The sequence below is a fragment of the Saccopteryx leptura genome, chromosome 3 (genome assembly GCF_036850995.1).
Source record: "Saccopteryx leptura isolate mSacLep1 chromosome 3, mSacLep1_pri_phased_curated, whole genome shotgun sequence".
NCBI classification, from domain to species: Eukaryota; Metazoa; Chordata; class Mammalia; order Chiroptera; family Emballonuridae; genus Saccopteryx; species Saccopteryx leptura.
In genome coordinates, this window is record NC_089505.1 from 114889700 (window position 1) to 114902391 (window position 12692).

The following is a 12692-nucleotide window of genomic DNA, read 5'->3' on the forward strand; positions in this document are numbered from 1 at the left end:
ATGTAAATTACTAATAATGGCAAGAAACTTATTTAATGTCAAATTAGTATATGCATATCCATTCCATAAGTCTGATCTCATCAACTCCTTTGGTACTTTGTTGCAAGACCTTTTTTTAAAAAATCACTTTTGTAATGTTGTTGGGTAAGCTTCGGAGTTATTTATGGAGATATTTATATAGACTTCAGCCTATAATGATGCCTTTTTTTTTTCATCCATAAGTATTTTGGGATGTATCTTTAAAACATAACTGCAGTGCCATTATTACACCTAAAAAGATTAGGCCATGATTCTTTAATACATATTGATAACTTTTTGAAGATCAATACATTGAAATTGGTGGCTGCCATTTTAATTCTTTTAACTTTCCCTTTAATAAGTGTACAGTACAGTATTAGCCTGACCAGGCAGTGGCGCAGTAGATATAGCATCAGACTGGGATGCGGAGGACCCAGGTTCAAAACCTGAGGTCGCCCGCTTGAGTGCTGGCTCAGCTTGAGCCCAAGGTCACTAGCTTGAGCAAGGGGTCATTCAGTTGGCTGTAACACCCCCGGTCAAGGCACATATGAGAAAGCAATCAATGAACAACTAAGGTGCTGCAATGAAGAATTGATGCTTCTCATCTCTCTCCCTTCCTGTGTCTGTTCCTATCTGTCCCTCTCTCTGTCTCTATCACACACACAAAAAAGTATACAATATTAGATTTGAAAATGTGCTTTCTGGCCTGACCTGTGGTGGCGCAGTGGATAAAGCATCGACCTGGAAATGCTGAAGTCGCCGGTTCGAAACCCTGGGCTTGCCTGGTCAAGGCACATATGGGAGTTGATGCTTCCAGCTCCTCCCCCTGTCTCTCTCTCTCCTCTCTCTCTGTCTCTCCCTCTCTCTCTCCTCTCTAAAAAAAATGAATAAATAAATAAAAAAAGAGTGTCCTCCCCACTTCTATCCCCTTAAAAAAAAAAAAAAAAGAAAATGTGCTTTCTGTTCATTGGAGAGACTTTGAGATAGCTCCCAGAACAAACACATCTAGGGGCCCACCAAAGAAGACCAGGGAGAAGGTGACTACAGGGGTCATACTGAGGCAAGGAAGTAAGAGAAGAGAAATTAACTCATATTACTTTACTACACTTAATAGATACTGCATCCTTCCAAACATAATTGGAAGTAGGTCAAGTTTAACTTATTCTTACATAGCAGAACAATTCAATTGTCTGAGCCTTATGAGAACTAGTCAAAAGTAAAGCTGTAAATCCAGGATATATAATATCTCTAGATATTTTTCTATTATTACATTTAATTTTTTTTTTAAACTGGCCTCTGATTCTTAACCCTTTGAGTAGTATAAACGTTCATGTACATCCTCATGCCTCCTGACCATCCAGAGTACGATCAATTTATTTTAAAAATGTGTAAGGCAACATTAAAAAAAGGCAAATGTTTATTCTTCTTGTTCCCATAAATTGGTTATCAAACAAACATGATTTTAATTTAATAAAACTGTAACTGGAACTAATTTTTTTTTTCAGAGACAGAGTCAGAGAGGGATAGACAGGGACAGACAGACAGGGACAGAGAGATGAGAAGCATCAATCATTAGTTTTTTGTTGTGCATTGCAACACCTTAGTTGTTCATTGATTGCTTTCTCATATGTGCCTTGACCGCAGGCCTTCAGCAGACCGAGTAACCCCTTGCTTGAGCCAGTGACCTTGGGTCCAAGCTGGTGAACTTGTGCTCAAACCAGATGAGCCCTTGTTCAAGCTGGCGACCTCGGGGTCTCGAACCTGGATCTTCCGCATCCCAGTCCAATGGTCTATCCATTGCGCCACTGCCCAGTCAGGCAATTTCATTTTTTGAAAAAAACAAAACAAAACAAAACTCCCAGGGGTCAGCAAGCATGAGAAAACTCACTACTCAAAGGGTCAAGTCCTTGCATGATTTTGATGGGCCAAAGGAGAGAGGAGATATGCACTGTTTCTTATATATATATTCTACCATGTTTCTATGGTCTTAGATTTCCTAAGAATTTGGGTTTATCTGATCCTTTCAGTGAAAATCATGGCTATTGATTTTCTCTACCTATAGATCCTGCCCTCAGTGATTTCATGAAGCCCTATTGCATAAAATACCATTTCTATTTAACTGCCATATTCATGTCTCCCGCCCAGACCTACCTCATGAACTCCAGCCTTGTTCTTGACATCGAGCCTTTGCACTAGCTGTTCCTTTAGATATCCTACACCCTTATCACCTCACCTTTCCTCAAATGTTGCCTTTTCACTGACCATGCTGCTTAATGTTGCAGCCTGTTTCTTACCCCACTAAACTGCTTACTGTTTACTGTTGTTTCCCCCTACTAGTATTTAAGCTCCATGAGGGGAGCTATCTGTTTTCTTCACTGATATATATAACAAGTGCCTACAACAGTACTTGGCACACAGTTGGGACTCAATAAATATTTGTTGAACTATTTCAATTCAAACCGAATTGAATTATGTATGCATGATGACAATAGAGAAAGGTGATCCCTATACTTTCCCACCCAGATTTTATAGGTGAGATCTTTTTGTTTCCCTTATTTTCATTTTTATTTTTTCACTGCAAATGGATAGAAGTTTTAGGCCTCTAAGACCTATGAATTATAACTGATACACTTTTAAAACAGAAGGGTATTTAAAAGTAAATTTTCTAAAAAATGCAGTTAAATACAGCTGATTAGTGACAAGGGGACTAGAGTTGCTCTGGAATCAGGGACAGCAGACACAGTAGAGACTGGAGGAGGTGGGGCTAAGATGGAGACTGATGTAAGGCTGCACACTGAACTGTGGGGCCCGCAGCCCCCTTTACTGTGAAAGCCAGGCTCCACCCCTTCAACAGTACCACCTCCACCCCCACTGGAGGAGTCTGGGAAACTGGATGGCCCAAAGAAAAGGCACTGAAATTTGTGGATACTTGAGTGAAAAATCAAGGCCGATGACCCAAATGCTCTGCACATGGAGACTGAGCTTCCAATCTGCAAAAAGAGAAAATGAAGGGCAGGAAATATATGCATACACAAAAGACAATTTTTGGCCCTGGCTGGTTGGCTCAGTGGTAGAGCATCGGCCTGGCGTGCGGGGGACCCGGGTTCGATTCCCGGCAAGGGCACATAGGAGAAGCGACCATCTGCTTCTCCACCCCCCCCCTCCTTCCTCTCTGTCTCTCTCTTCCCCTCCCGCAGCCAAGGCTCCATTGGAGCAAAGATCGCCCGGGCGCTGGGGATGGCTCCTTGGCCTCTGCCCCAGGTGCTAGAGTGGCTCTGGTCGCGGCAGAGCGTCGCCCCTGGTGGGCGTGCCGGGTGGATCCCAGTCGGGTGCATGCCGGAGTCTTTCTGACTGTCTCTCCCGGTTTCCAGCTTCAGAAAAATACAAAAAAAACAACAACAAAAAACAATTTTTCAGAGTTGAGCATGACTGCTAAGACGAACAGGATCAGTGGTCTCAGCACAGTAAATACCAAGCTCTAACATTTACCATGCAATTGCAATGTACCAGGTACTATTGCAAGTATTTTGTATATATTAACTCATTTGATTCTCAAAAATATCCTCTGATGTAGGTATTACTTTTTTTTTTTTTTTTTGTATTTTTCCAAAGCTGGAAACGGGGAGGCAGTCAGACTCCCGCATGCGCCCGACCGGGATCCACCCAGCACGTCCACCAGGGGGCGATGCTCTGCCCATCTGGGGCGTCGCTCTGCCGCAATCAGAGCCATTTTAGTGCCTGAGGCAGAGGCCACAGAGTCATCCTCAGCGCTGGGCAAACTTTGCTCCAGTGGAGCCTTGGCTGCAGGAGGGGAAGAGAGAGACAGAGAGGAAGGAGAGGGGGAGGGGTGGAGAAGCAGATGGGCGCTCTCCTGTGTGCCCTGGCTGGGAATCGAACCCGGGACTCCTGCACGCCAGGCCGACGCTCTACCGCTGAGCCAACCGGCCAGGGCCTATTCCCATTTTACAGATGAGGAAATAGAGTCATGAAGAGTTTAAGCAAGTAAGGGCATCCAGATAGTAAATGGCAGAACTGAGATTTGAACCCAGCAATCTACTTCCAAAAATAAGCTATACCAAGGAACGTCATTGTAAAATATTCCAACTCTAGAGACAAAGAGAATTTCCTAAAGGCTTCTGGAGCAAGGTGATAGGTCATTCACTTTTATGGGAATCAGAAAATCCTTAGACTTTCTACAAAAATGATCAAATGATGTCTTCAAAATATTAAGAAAAAAACCCTTCATTTTCAAGTTCTTTGCCCAGCCAACCAGCAAACAAATATGAGGGCAAAATAGACATTTTTAGATATGCCAAGGGTCCTCCCTTCTCTCCCTACCCAGCTGTTAGGCATACTCTTGCAAACACCCTCAGCTCCATATATGCATGTGGTTAACACCCTGTCTTAATTGGTTCTGGCTGCTATAACAAAATATCATAGGCTAGTGGCTTATAAACAGCAGAAACTTATTGCTCACAGGTTTGGAGGCTAAAAGTTGAAGATCAGGATGCTACATGGTGAAGGCCCTCGACTGGGTTGCAGATTTCTATCTTCTAGATGGGTCCTCACATGGCTAGGGATCCTTTTGGGGTCTCTTTTATAAAAGCACCAATCCCATTCATGGGGTGTAATGGCATGACCTAAGCACCCCCCCCCCAAAACCCCTCCTCCTAAATACCATCACATCAGCCATTAGGATTTCAACTTAAGAATTTTGAAGGGACACAAACTTTCATACCATAGCACACCCACACTTATATTTCCAAATCCAAACTGTCTCTGCACCTCAGACTGTAATTCCAAGTGCATATTTGATTCCTGGATGTGTATCAAGCACCTCAAATTTAACAGTTCCATTTCTGAACCTGCTCTACCTCTAGTATTTCTGGTCTCAGGAAATGGGAACATATAATTGCTCAGTTGGACTCATCCTTGACTCCTCTTTCTCTAACTCTATATTCAGTCCATCAAAAAATTCTGTAGGCTCTATCTTCAAAATATCTTTTCTCATCACCTCCACTACCACTCCCTAGTCCAGCCCATGCCTTTCTTACTTGCATTATTGCACACTAGCATCTCCCACTTTTCATTCCCCAGATAGCAACCAAATCTTTTTTTTTTTTTTTTTTTTTTTTTTTTGTATTTTTCTGAAGCTGGAAATGGGGAGAGACAGTCAGACAGACTCCCGCATGTGCCCGACCGGGATCCACCCGGCACGCCCACCAGGGGGCGATGCTCTGCCCCTCCGGGGTGTTGCTCTGTTGTGACCAGAGCCACTCTAGCACCTGGGGCAGAGGCCAAGGAGCCATCCCCAGCGCCCGGGCCATCTTTGCTCCAATGGAGCCTCGCTGCAGGAGGGGAAGAGAGAGACAGAGAGGAAGGAGAGGGGGAGAGGTGGAGAAGCAGATGGGCGCTTCTCCTGTGTGCCCTGGCCGGGAATCGAACCCGGGACTTCTGCATGCCAGGCTGACACTCTACCACTGAGCCAACCAGTCAGGGCAGCAACCAAATCTTACTATCATCTTGCGTCTCAGTTCAAAACCCTCAAGGGCTTTCCATTTCTCAGAATAGATCCAATGTTCTTACTATGGTTTGCCTCAAGCAATACAGTATTCCTTGCTCGTTCATGTATATGCCCACACATGCTTCCACCCCAGGCCTATTGCCTGCTAAGATGCTCTTTCTCCAGATATCAGCGTGGTTCATTTCCTGACTTACATCGGGTCTCTGTTCACAGCATCTCATCATGGGACATTCCTAGATTACCCTCTATGAAACAGCTCCCCACTTCTTACAGCTGTTCTCTCTTGGGCGGATTATATTTTTATCATTTCTTTCCTCCTCTTTACTACAATAGTCTGAAGTTAGACACTCTACTTCTGTTCTTTTAGTGGTTGCCCTGAAACTTGTAACATGTATTAAAAACTTTATTAAATTATAATAGTCATACCAAAAAGTGTATGCATGTAAATATCTTGATGCATCTTCAAAATTAAACACATCTATGTAACCAGCTCACAGATTAAGAACAGAAATAATAGCATTCCAGAAGTTCTTCCCCCTTCCAGTCATCCTCCAAAGGGTAACTTCTAACACTAGAGGTCAATTCCACCTGATCTTATATTTTATATAAGTAGAATCACATGATGTGTATTCTTTTGTGTCTGGTTTCATTTGCTCAACACTGTGTTTGTGAGTCATTAATAGTGTGTGTATCTGTAGTCTATTCTCACTGCTGTGCATACACCATCATGTGATACAGCAATGCTTATTTCTCCATTCCAGTGCTGATGGGTGTTTGAATAGTTTCTGGTATGGGGCTAAAATAAAGAATGTGCAGCCCTGGCTGGATAGCTCAATTGGTTAGAGCGTCGTCCTGAAGCGCAGAGGTTATTGGTTCAATCCCCAGTCAGGGCACGTACAGGAACAGATCAATATTCCTGTCTCTCTTTCCCTTTCTCCCTCCCTCTCGCTCTAAAATCAATAAAATAAATATTAAGAAATATATAAGGAGTGTACTATGAACATTCTGGTATATGTCTTTTGGTGAACAGGAATGTTGGTATATATCTAGGGATGGGATTGGTGGACCATAATGTTCAGCTTTAGTAAATACTGCCAAATATTATACTTTTCCAAAATAGTTGTCCCAACTTATTCTCTCACCAGCAGTGTCTAAAATGGTCCTTAATTTATATCTGGGTTAATTTATTAATTTTATCTTTATATTTAGGATTTTTATCCCACATAATCTAAGCTATTTCAAGGTCATAAAAATATTCTCTACCTTCTAAATTTTATTGTCTTACCTGTCACGTTTAGATCTATAAAGTATCTGAACTGATTTTTCTGTATGTTGTAAAGTAGGAGTCAATATGAATATCCAAATGACCCACTATTAGTTTATTAAAAAGACCTTATTTACCCCCACCTTTGCCATAAATTAGGTGATGGGTGATGTGTGTGTCTGAATCTGTATTCTTATTCTGTTCCATTGTTCAGTTTACCTATTCTTGCACCAATATCTACTTCATTGTCTTAATTACTATAACTTTATGATAGGTTTTCATATTCAGCAATATAAATATTCCAGCTAACAATATACAATTTTTACTTGTCAAAACAATATTAATGAATATCTCTACTCTCCTCCAATATGGTCTTTAGAGTACTTTACCTTAATTAACACTGAAAGTGTTATATTTGGCCTGATCAGGCAGTGGCACAATGGATAGAGCGTCAGACTGGGATGCAGAAGACCCAGGTTCAAAACCCCAAGGTCACTGGCTTGAGTGTGGGCTCATCAAGCTGTGGGCTCACCAGCTTGATTGTGGGCTCACCAGCTTGAGTGCAGGGCCGCTGGCTTGAGTGTGGGATCATAGACATGACTCGATGGTCGCTGGCTTGAGCCCAAAGGTCGCTGGCTTGAACCCCAAGGTCACTGGCTTGAGCCCAAGGTTGCTGGCTTGAGCAAGGGGTCACTCGCTCTGCTGTAGCCACCTCCCCACCCCCTGGTCAAGGCACAAATGAGAAAGCAATCAATGAACAACTAAGGAGACTAAGGAGCTGCAATGAAGAATTGATGCTTCTCATCTCTCCCTCTTCCTGTCTGTCTGTCCCTATCTGTCCCTCTCTCTGTATCTCTCTCTCTGTCTCTGTCACAAAAAAGAAAGTGTTATATTTGAACTTAGAATACCTGTAACTCCATTTAACCCCTTCCTGACCTGTTCTTGGGTACTTTAACTCTATTTTTTAAACCTCACAAATTATGAGGATTTTTAGTCCATATCATTAATGCTTATTTAGATTTAGTCACATGTTTTCTGCTTTCTTTGTTTTTGTTTCCTTTTTGCATCTTTGTCCTTTCATCTGGAACCATTTTCTTTCTGCCTGAAGTTCAACCTTGAGAATTTTCTTCAATATAATCTGCTGGTGGTAAATGCTCTCAGTTTTTGTCTGAAAATGTCTTTATTTTGCCTTTATTCTTGAAGGATTTTTTAAAAACTCTGCATTGAAAGACTCAGGGTTGTCAACTATTTTCTCACAAAACATCGAAGATTTAATTGCACTGTCTTCTGGCTCACATTATTGCTGATGATAAGTTTGCTGTCAGAATACCACTGTTATCAAATTTTGCCCCAGTATTAGTTAGCAGTTGCTGCAATAAGAACTCTAAAACTTGGCCCTGGCCAGTTAGTTCAGTGGTAGAGTGTCAGCCCGGCGTGTAGTAGTCCCAGGTTTGATTCCTGGTCAGGGCACCCAGGAGAAGTGACCATCTGCTTCTCCACCCCTCCTTCTTCTCTCTCTTTCTCTCCTCTCTCTCTCTCTCTCCCCCTCCTGCAGCCATGATTCAAACGCTTTGAGCAAGTTGTCCCCGGCGCTGAGGATGGCTCAGTGGCCTTGCCTCAGGTGCTAAAATAGCTCAGTTGCCAATCCATAGAGCAGCAGCCCAGATGGGCAGAGCATCCCCCAGTAGGAGGCTTGCCAGGTGGATCCTGGCCAGGGTGCATGCAGGAATCTGTCTCTGCCTCCCTACCTCTCACTTAATAAGAAAAATTAAAATTAAAAAGTAAAAAGTAACTAAAAATGACTTAAAAATAAGCATTTTTTAATTTCACATTGTTCATGGGTTAATTCAAAAGCTGCTAAAATAGGAGGCTCCAGCTCAGGATGCAGTCAATATGAGATTACAGTCCAGTTGTTGGCTGAGGTGGGAGTAATCTGAAGGCTTGACTGGGGCTAAAAGATACTTCCAAGATGGCTCACTCACATGGCTGGCAAGTTGATGTTCTCCTCAGAGAAAGCAATCAAAGAGGGAGCAAGGCAGAAGTGGCAATGTCTTTCATGGCTTAGTTTCTGAAATTACACACTACCGCTTCTGCTACATTTTATTCTTTAGAAGTGAATTTGCTTCACATTCAGTGGGGAGGAATTAGTTTCCACCTATTGGAGGGAGGAGTGGGTATATTTTAAAATTATGGCCACTTTTAAGATTTTCTGTCTTTAGGGTGTTTTTTTTTTTCCTAGTTTCACAATAATGTGTCTAGGTGTGGATTTCTTTTCATTTATCCTGTTAGGGAGTTATGTGAGTTCTTATATCTATTATGATCTGGCTGCTTTCATAGGTACTGAAAAATATTTAGCTGTTATCTTTTAAAATACTATCTCTGCCCTTAGCTTCTCTCCTCTTAAACTTATGCTAGATCTTCTCACTCTTTCATCTATGTCACTTATCCTCCCTTCTGTATATTCCATTCTTTTGGTTGTTTTTTAAGATTTCAACATTCTTATTCATTTATTTATTTTTTGAGAGACAAAGAGAGAGTGAGTACCATCAACTTGTGTGTGGTTTCACTTTAGTTGTACATTGATTGCTTCTCATATGTGCCTTGACTGGGATGAGGCAGTGTCCTGCTTAAGCCAGTGATCTCACACTGACAAGCCTATGGCTCAGAGCCAGCGCCCTCGGGGCTTTGAACACATGGCCTCAGATTTCTGGGTCAACACTTTATTCACTGGTCAGGCCTATCTTTTTACTTTTTATTTTTTTAAGACTGATAAAAATTCCAACATATATATATATATATATATATATATATATATATATATATAAAAAATGTTTAGCATAAATATATATACATACATATATATGCATATATAATACATAGTATACTATTCTATGTATTATATATGCATATATATATTACACATAGTATGTATGTATGTATGTGTGTTTCTTTTTTATTTTAGAAATTAAATTAGCCTGAGCAGGCAGTGGCGCAGTGGATAGAGCGTCAGACTGGGATGTGGAAGGACCCAGGTTCGAGACCCCAAGGTCGCTAGCTTGAGCGTGGGCTCATCTGGTTTGAGCAAAAAAAAGCTCACCAGCTTGGACTCAAGGTCATTGGCTCGAGCAAGGGGTTACTCGGTCTGCTGAAGGCTCGCGGTCAAGGCACATATGAGAAAGCAATCAAAGAACAACTAAGGTCTCGCAACGAAAAACTGATTATTGATGCTTCTCATCACTCTCTGTTCCTGTCTGACTGTCCCTATTTATCCCTCTCTCTGACTCTCTCTCTGTCCCTGTAAAAAACTAAAATAAATAAATAAATAAATAAATAAATAAATAAATAAAATTTCAATGGGGTGACATTGATCAATAAGGGTACATAGGTTTCAGGTAAACATTTCTATAGCTGAATATGTTGTGTTGTATGCCCATCACCCAAAGTCAAATCATTTTCCATTGCCGTATATTTGTCCCTCTTTATTCCCCTATCCCCTTTCCTCAGTAAGCACTTCACTTTTATCTATGTCGATGCATCTCAGTTTTATATCCCACCTATGTGTGAAATCACATAGTTCTTAGCTTTTTCTGATTTACTTATTTCTCTTAGTATAATGTTTTTAAGTTCCGTCCATGTTGTCATAAATGGCAAAATGTCATAATTTCTTATGGCTGAGTAGTATTCCATTGTACAATATATATATTGTATCTCCCACTATGAAGAACACTTTGGTTGTTCCCATGTCTTTGCCACTTTGTTTCAGTTCAACGATTTATCCACTGTGCCACCACTAGTCAGACCCATCCTTTTGTTTCTTAATGCTTCATTCCAGATAATCTCTCCTGATGTAACTTTCATTTATTCTCTATTCAACTATGTCTAATCTGTTACACACATTCACTGAATTCTTAATTTTGTTACAGTATTTCCCAGTTATAGAATTTCTATTTAGTTCTTTTTGTGTGTGTGTGTGTGTATTTTTCCAAAGTTAGAAGCGAGAAGTGGGGAGGCAGACTCCCGCATGCGCCCTACCTGGAACCACCCGGCATGCCCATCAGGGGGTAATGCTCAGCCCATCTGAGACATTGCTTCGTTGGGGCTGGAGCCATTGTAGCACCTGAGGTGGAGGCCACAGAGCTGTCCTCAGTGCCCAGGCCAACTTTGTTCCAATGGAGCCTTGGCTGTAGGAGGGGAATAGAGAGATAGAAAGGAAGGAGAGTGGGAGGGTGGAGAAGCAGATGGGCACTTCTCCTGTGTACCCTGGCCAGGAATTGAACTGGGGACTTCCACATGCTGGGCCAACGCTCTACCACTGAGCCAACTGGCCAGAGCTGATTTAGTTCTTTTTTATTTACCACTTTTTATTGTTTCCAGGTATCTGCCAAAACTGTCCATTATCTTTTATTTCTTTGAACAAAAAAAATAATAAATTGTTTTATAGTTTGTATCTGATAGTTCCAAAAGAAGTTGTTTTTGCATGTCCATTTCTGTTTGTATTTCCACTGAAACACTCACTCAAAGAGTAATTTGCTTGTGTACCTGTATATATATATATATATATATATTTTTTTTTTTTTTTTACAGAGACAGAGAGAGAGTCAGAGAGAGGGATAGACAGGGACAGATAAGACAGGAACAGAGAGAGGTGAGAAGCATCCATCATCAGTTTTTCGTTGGGACACCTTAGTTGTTCATTGATTGCTTTCTCATATGTGCCTTGACCGTGGGCCTTCAGCAGACCAAGTAACTCCTTGCTCAAGCCAGTGACCTCGGGTCCAAGCTGATGAGCTTTGCTCAAGCCAGATGAGCCCACACTCAAGCTGGCAACCACGGGGTCTCGAACCTGGGTCCTCCACATCCCAGTCTGACACTCTATCCACTGCGCCACTGCCTGGTCAGGCCTGTATATCTTTTTATCTTTAATTCTGTACTAAAACCTTCTATGAAAACTTATGCATAGGAATAATTTAAGGCCTACAATTATAATGTTTTCCTCCAGAGAGGATTTGTATTTGCTTTTGTCAGGCATCTGGTGGTATCACAGTTTGAGACCACCTGAAACCAAGATCAAGACTTGAGACAGGTAATTTAACCCCAGCATATACATTCCTCTCAAGCAATTCCACTTCCAATTCATCCCCATCCTGAGGGGGTAACCCTTGGGAGTCCCAGTTATTGTACAGAGGGCCTTCTATTTCACTCCCTACACATTGCATTTTATTTATTTTTTCTTCTTTGAAGTGCAAAAGGAAGATTATTATTATTATTATTATTATTTTGGTAGGAAGATCATTATTTTTGAACTAGGTAAATGTCTCAGGGAAAAAGCATCTTCCAATGTTCCAAGTTGAATTACCTCCTCTAAGCTGGATCACCTCCTTGGTTCCTGGCTATCTAGCTTTCGGTTGGTATTTCTATCTTGCCATCTGTTAGATATCTTGTGTGACCCCAAAATTCATATGTTGAAATTCTAACCACCAGTACCCCAGAATGTGGCTATATTTAATCACATATTTCAGTGATTAAGCTTAATCACTTTAAAGAGATAGTTGAGTTAAAATGAGGCATTGGGATGTGCCTGGTGTCCGTATAAGAAGAGGAAATTTAGACAGAGACACACCAGAGGTATGCACGCACACAGAGGAAAGACCAGTGAGAACACAGGGAGAAGGCAGCCATTTGCAGCAGGAAGAAAGATCTCAGGAGAAATCAACCCAGCTGACAACTGGATCCTGGACTTTTGGCCTCCACAACTGTGAGAAAATACATTTCTGTTCTTTAAACCATCCAGTTAGTATTTTATGACAGCCCTAGTAAACTCATACACACCGTTTAACACATTAAAAAATATATATTCCAGACTTTTACTTTTTAATTTTATTGTTT